The 7,591-nt window shown below is 42.1% G+C and overlaps 1 pseudogene; it reads left to right on the forward strand.

Moving 5' to 3' along the window:
• The first annotated feature begins 1,170 nt into the window (after positions 1 to 1,170).
• LOC101359430 (heterogeneous nuclear ribonucleoprotein H-like) lies at positions 1,171 to 2,237 on the forward strand (annotated as a pseudogene).
• Positions 2,238 to 7,591: the final 5,354 nt, after the last annotated feature.

Raw genomic sequence — 7,591 nt, forward strand, 5'->3', positions numbered from 1 at the left:
CAAGGTCGAGAAGGGAGAGTGCTGACATGTCGTGGGGTTGTTAACCAATGTCATAAAACAATATGTTTACTGACTGTTTAATGATAAACTGTTTGTTCTGTAAACTTCATTAAAGTACAATAAAAAAATTATATAAAAAAAAATCTGTTGGTCGGTCTGTCACTTTGGAAGGATCTTTCACCCATGCATGATCCTGTAACATCACACATTGGTCATTTGGAAACATTGGTTCCCTGGGTCATGCAGATCTTCCAAATGTTGGCACCTTTCATTTTAAAATAGCAAAACATCACATTCACTAACATGACTACATGCCTTACCTGAATAGTCTTCAGTTACTGAAAACCCATCCAGCTCATGGTGGTAGATACAGACTTACCCGAACCCTAATTTTCACTGGAAGGACCAAATTTTATCATTGACAACAAACACTGTCATTTTTTTCCCCTTGAAATGACAAGCTCACTTCATTCACTTTTAAGAAAATGCCTGATTTCTTCTCAGCCATGCCAAAGTAGTCTGTGCTGTCTCATTTCGACACCAGGACACTGAGGGCAGAGAGGGATTCGTGCTGAAGGCCCGGAGCTTGCCCTGGTTTTACGTGGCTGAAGAAGTGCAGTGGTTTTTCTCCTGAATACAAAATTCAAAATGGGGCTCAAGGTATTCGTTTAATCTACAACAGAGAAGGCAAACCAAGCAGCAAGGATTTTATTGAACTTGAATCAGAAGATGAAGTCAAATTGGTCCTGAAAAAAAGACAGAGAAACTATGGGATACAGATATGTTGAAGGTTTGATTTATGTTGCCTGGATGATGACGATGACTAATGCTGTCAAGTCGATTCCGACTCATAGCAACCCTATAGGACACAGGAGAACTGCCCCATAGAGTTTCCAAGGAGCAACTGGTGGATTCAAACTGCCAACCTTTTGATCAGTAGCCAAATGCTTAACCACTGCACCACCAGGGCTGTAAATAAAACAAACACATAGCTCTTACCTTCTTCTGAATTTTAAGTATTTGACCAGACAGAAATGGGCATCTAGGGAAGTTTATGGCAGCTCTTCCTAGCTTATCTAAAGACCCAGAAGTCTGAAATTTGTTTTCTAACTTTCCAAAACTGACTAATTCTAAGCACCTCTTTGGATGGCCAAATGAAACAACATTGAAATGGATTGGGTATTGAAGCGTACTGGTCCAGATAGACCTTACACGCCAATGATGGCTTTGTGTGGCTTAGTGGACTCCCCTCTGGATAGAGCAAGGAAGAAATTGTTCAGTTCTTCTTAGCGTTGGAAATCATGCCAAATGGGATAACACTGCTGGTGGACTTCCAGAGGAGGAGTACGGGGGAGGCCTTTGTACAGTTTGCTTCACGGGAAATAGCTGAAAAGGCTCTAAAGAAACACAAGGCAAGAATAGGGAGGCAGAGGCGTATCAAAATCTTTGAGTAATCAAGCTGAAGTTAGAACTCACTATGATCCACCTCGAAAAGGTATAGCCATGCAGCGGCCAAGTCCCTATGGCAGACCTGGGGCTGGCAGAGGGTATAGCAGGACTGGCAGGGGAGATGGCTTTGAAAGCATGAGGCATGGTGCTTATGGTGTAGGCTAGAATGACTACAACAGCTGTAATGACGGTGATGGATTTGGGTCAGCTAGATTGCTAAGAGACCTCAGTTATTGTTTTTCAGGAATATCTGATCACAGCTATGGGGATGGTGGTTCTACTTTCCAGAGCACAACGGGACACTGTGTGCGCATGAGGGGCTTACCTTACAGAGCTACTGAGAATGACATTAATCGTTGTTTTTCATCGCTCAATGCTGTGAGAGTACTTGTTGAAATTGGTCCTGATGGCAGAGTAACTGGTGAAGTAGATGTCGAGTCTGCTACTCATGAAGATGCTGTGGCAGCAATATCAAAAGACAAAGCAAGTATGCAACACAGATATGTAGACCTCTTCTTGAAATCTACAGCAGGGGCAGGCAGTGGTGCTTATGAACACAGATACATTGAATTCTTCTTGAAATCTTCAGCAGGGGCAAACGGTGGTGCTTATGGTAACCAATGATGGGAGGCATGGGCTTGTCAAACCAGTCCAGTTATGGTGGCCCAGCACCAGCAGCTAAGTGGTGGTTATGGAGGCAGCTATGGTGGACAGAGCAGCATGAGTGGATATGACCAAGTTTTACAGGAAAACTTCAGCGATTTCCAATCAAACATTGCATAGGTAGCCAAGGAGCAATGAACAGCAGCTACGACAGTAGCGGAAGCCGTGCGTCTATGGCTGTGAGCGGAACGAGGGGATGTCTAGTATGTCCCGTAGGACTAGTGGATGGGGAATGTAAGCCTGATCGCTGACTCTTGGTCAATACTTTTTTTTAAGAGAAAGAAAAAAAAAATTAAGTTTATCATTTTCACAATACAAGCTTGTGATTTATGCTTACTCTAAGTGGAAATCGGGATTGTTTTAAAACAAGTTCAGGCTCAGTGTATTTGAACACAAAACATTCATCTAGTGGTAACAACGAAGTTGAGTAAACTGTAACTGTTAAACAGTTTTCAGCTTTTCTTGAGTTAGTTGGAGGATGCACATAAGCAGTAAGCGTATTTAAGTTAAAGCAGTTTAATTATGTTAACTGTTGCGCTTATATCACATTACACTGAACATTGAATGCATGTTGAAAGACATGCTTTTTTTTTGTAAAACTCAAATATAGGAACTGTGTCTACGGTTAAAAGTGAAACATTTGGTATTTTTGTTAATTCTAGCTTCATTTAATAACCTGTAAGGCATGTAAGTTTAACCCTTTTTTTTTTTAAGTTAATGGGGAAAATGAGTTGCAATACTAATACTTTAGGATTTTGGTCTTGCTGTTTATATGAAATTTTGAGGCCTTGATTTAAATATTTTGTTGTGATTTCCTTTTAGGTGTATTGTACTAAGTGAAACTTGTCAAATAAATCTTCCTTTTAAAAATTGCAAAAAAAAAAAAAAGAAACAAAATAACGCAAGTCTGAATAGCGATAGTTTGTGTGTTGGTTGTAATTTCAGGTGAAATGGCTGTCCACTAAAAAAGCTAGTTCAGCCTGAGAAATTGCTTACGTGCTTTTCCTCAAGGCCAACACTGTACTTCAGTATGCACCAAAAGGGCTTCGTGCAAACTTCCCATTTTGTCACACAGAACATTGAAAAGTCATGTGCCTTGAGTTAAGCTTTATTAAAATCGATCCATTTATTCTTGCTTATCAAGAACATTCTTAAATGAAACTTGCTTTTTTTTTTTTTACCATGAGTACACGGTGATACCACCACCTGTCTGTCAGTCTGTCATGTTGTGATGGCTTGTGTGTTGCTCTGAAGCTGGAAGCTATCTATGCCTTTGGTATTACAAATACCATAAGGGTCACCCATGTTGAACAGGTTTCAATGGAGCTTCCAGACTACAACAGACTAGGAAGAAAGACCTGGTGATATACTTTTGAAAATTATGAAAACCCAGCAGATCACAACAGAACATTGTCTGATACAGTGCTGGAAGATGAGTCCCCTAGGCTGGAAGGCACTCAAAATACACAGTGGCTGCAACAATGGACTTGAGCACACCAACGTTCGTGAAGATGGTGCAGGACTGGGCGTTCTATTGTTCATGGGGTCACCACGTGGTTAGTAAGTTGCAGCATGCATGTCTGGATGGTTCTAAAATGGATCTTCCCACCACAGGGAGCTTCCAACAACCCAAGCCTTGGAACCAACAGACCTTGCTTGGATGCTGACTATGACCAGGGCAGGTCACTTCCATGGCCATCTAGCATCTGAGTGTTTGGAGGGGCCACAATAAGCAGGGCCTCAGAACAGTCCAGAGCCTGACAAACTAAAGGCCTGCAATAAATGTTATCACCCTTCCATTGATGGGGTTTGGCTGAAGGAGAAAGTTTGCCTCTTCTTGCTTAGGCCCTGCTTAAGCCATATGATTTTCCTGTCCCCTCCCCCTGGCTGAATGGGAGCCTTGGAAAGGAGAACAAACCGCTCCAGCTGTGGGCCTGGAAATGCCCAGGCTCTGGTTCATGGTGATTTCACTGCTGCCCACTCCCAGCAGGCTTAGGTGCTCATTAGCATAACTCACCTGCATACTTGTATGGGCCAGACATTCTCTCTGGTTCCCAAACACCCGAGGAAAAGGAGCATATGCAGTCCCCACTGTTTAGTAATTCTGTTACACACATCAGAACGCCATTTCATGTTGCATGGGCGAGCCTACTGAAGTATTTTCTTCAAATGGGCTTAATTCTTTTCTAGAATAAACTCCGTCAGCTCAGTTTTCCATTCATTAGACTCCGGGCATCTGCCTTAGAAAGCTGAGCAGGACTGCATGGAGACATCCCTCTACCTGACACACAGCCCAACTGGGGTGGATTCGGGGGCCACCTTCCCCGTTCCCCCTCAGCATCTCAGCAAATGCTTGTGCGTTGTTAGATTTTCAATAACAATTCCCAGCTATGGGCCAGTCTTAGCTGGAATGGAAGGAAGAGACTGGGCACCTACTATATGCCAAGCACTCACCCTGCATTTTGCAAAGTAATTATTATATTAAAATATGTAATTTATTTTAGTGGTTACCACATACCAGACTCGAGTCCCTGGGTGGCACAAATGGTTAAGCACTCCATCATGAGCCAAAAGGTTGGTGGTTGAAACCCACCTAGATGTGCGTCAGAAGAAAGGACTGATGATCTGCTTCGGAAAGACCACAGCCTTGAAAACCACATGGAGTGTGGTTCTACTCTGCCATACATGGGGTCTCATGGGGTTGCCATGAGTTGGAGCTGATTCAATGGCAACTTACAACAACAACAAATGTCAGTTTTACAAAAAAAGCATGTTTTCCAGCTATATAGGTTGCATGCACTATTTATCTTTGAGGAAAAAAAAAAAGACAGGCCTGGTTATGTGCTTCCAAAGGTCACAGCCATGGAAACCCTATGGGGCAGTTCTACTCTGTCCTATAGGATCACTGTGAATCAGAATCGACTTGATGGCACAGAACAATCTCCTCTTCATATTCAAAGGCTGGCAGTCTGGGGAGTATTATTCTTTTCTTCTTTTGATCAAATAAGGAAAAAATGTAATCACATAAACTTTCTTCCAATCAGTAGAAGATTGGTTAAATAAATTATGTTTCATCCATTCAATGGAAAATTAGACAGCCAGTAAAATGAAATGGGCAGATCTACGTATGTAAATTTGTAATGATCTCCAAAATATATTGTTAAATGAAAGTAAAGCAAATATACCAGTATCATATCATTTTTTGTTTAAAAATTATGTATTTATATTTGCATATTTATATGGATGTGTAAATACACACATACCACATATACTGGAAGAGTGTGCTAGAAACTGATAGTATTAGTTTCCTTGGTGAGGGGACTGGAGGACTGGGATGGGAGGGAGAATTAATTTTTATTGTATACCTTTTTATTCTTTTTGATTTTTTGAAGGAATCTGTGGGTGCTACTTAAATAAAAATAAGTAACATTTATTAAGTACTTACTATGCGCCACATGTAGTTCTAAGTTCTTTATGTATATCTCCACACACATCATCCTCTACAAGTGGAGATGCACGTATGGCGTTGTTTCTAGAGATATAGCTGCCTAGCTGGAGACTACATTTCCCAGGCTGCCTTGCATCCAGTGGTGGTCATATGACTAATTTTCACCAATGAAATATGGGTAGAAATAACATATGACTTGATCACTGGGGTGGGGCTTTTAAGAATCAGCTGTACCTCCTTGGAATGCTATTTCTCTTCTCTTCTCTTAGAGGCAGGAAATGTTGAGGCAGGAAATGTTGAGGAGGCTGGAGAGATCATTGGTGGTTCAGTGGTAGAATTCTTGTTTTCCAACTGGGAGACCTGGGTTTGATTCCCAGCCAATGCAACTCATGTGCAGCCACCACCCATCTATCAGTGGAGGCTTGCATGTTGTTATGATGCTGAGCAGGTTTCAGCACAGCTTCCAGACTAAGACAGACTAGGAAGAAAGGTCTGGTGAACTACTTCTAAAAATTAGCCAGTGAAAACCGTCTGCATCACAGCAGTTCAATCTTCAACCAACCATGAGGATGGCGCAGGACTGGGCAATGTTTCATTCGATTGTGCATGGCGTCACCATAAGTCCGGGGCCGACCCAATGGCAGCTAACAACAACAACAATTAGAAGGGTGGAGCCACATGATGGAAGGTGTCTAGGTTCCTGAATTACCTCATAGAAGGAAGTCTCCTGCCATCAAGGACCAGCCACACTGGATAGTGACATAGACATACATAGAATTCTATGGGTTAAGTCATAGAATTTTGAAGTTTATTTGTTACAGCAGCTAGTGTTATTCTGACACACACTCCTAAAGTTTAAAGGGCCCTATTGCTGCTGTGTGTTGAATAAATTAGAAACGAAACATTAGTGGATGTGGGTGGCCCAGTTCAGAGGTGATCTGGATAAGACAGGTGGAGAGAAGTAGAGTCTAGACGTCCATAGGCAGTGAAATGAGAGGAGCATGGAGGGAGGGGTCTGAGAGAGAGGGGGGTGCTGAGGAAGATGCTCAATTCCCTGGCCTTCCCCATTGGGTGCTAGTGCTGCTACTGACCTGAAGACCACAGAAAGAGAACCAGTGGGTCAGGTAACGTCCAGTCCGAAACCTGGACTTTTTTTCAGTATGAATTTCTGTCACTTAACCACTTTTTAAAAAAGTGTAGTCACATTCACATCCAACCAAATAAACAGTATTTACTTAATGGAATCTAATGTTATGATGAGGCTAACAACAGCAGAGAAGCTTCCAGACTAAGAAGAAAGGCCTGGAGAGCTACTTCTAAAAGATCAGCCAATGAAAACCCTATGGATCACAATGGTCCAATCCACAACAGATCATGGGGATAGTGCAGGACCGGGCAGCATTTTGTCCCGTTGTGCATGGGGTCACCACGAATTGGGCATTAAACTACTTGAAATTTCCACAAATAAGCCTGGCTTTCTTGCCTCTGTTGTTGTTAGCTGCCATTGAGTTGACCTCCAACACAAGCCTCCACTGACAGATGGGTGGTGGCTGCACATGAGGTGCACTGGCAGGGAATCAATCTGAGTCTTCCGCATGGAAGGCAAGAATTCTACCACTGAATCATCACTGCCTCCAGACAGCATCTAATACCCAGGCTATATGCGTTTTTCCCCAGCTGTCTCAGAAATGTCATTTTACAGTTGGTTTGTTGAAATTAGGGTCCAAATAAAGGATCCAGCATTGCATTTTTGGATATGTCTCTTAACCCTGTTTTAATCTGTAACGGTTCTCCTCTCTCTTCCTTCCCCTCCATACCAATCATTTCTCGAAGGAACTGAGTCATTTTTTCCTGTAGAATTTCTCACATTACGGTTTTGGCTGATTGATTGATGTTGTTTACAAGTTCCTCTCTCCCACACATGTCCTCGAAATATAGTTCTGGAAACGTGATTAAAATCCAGTTATTGTTTTGAAATGGCATAACTTTGGCTATGTGTATTTTCACCAAAAAAAAAAAAAAAAGGTCCTC

Source organism: Trichechus manatus, unplaced genomic scaffold, assembly GCF_000243295.1.
Source record: "Trichechus manatus latirostris isolate Lorelei unplaced genomic scaffold, TriManLat1.0 scaffold00011, whole genome shotgun sequence".
Taxonomy (NCBI): domain Eukaryota; kingdom Metazoa; phylum Chordata; class Mammalia; order Sirenia; family Trichechidae; genus Trichechus; species Trichechus manatus.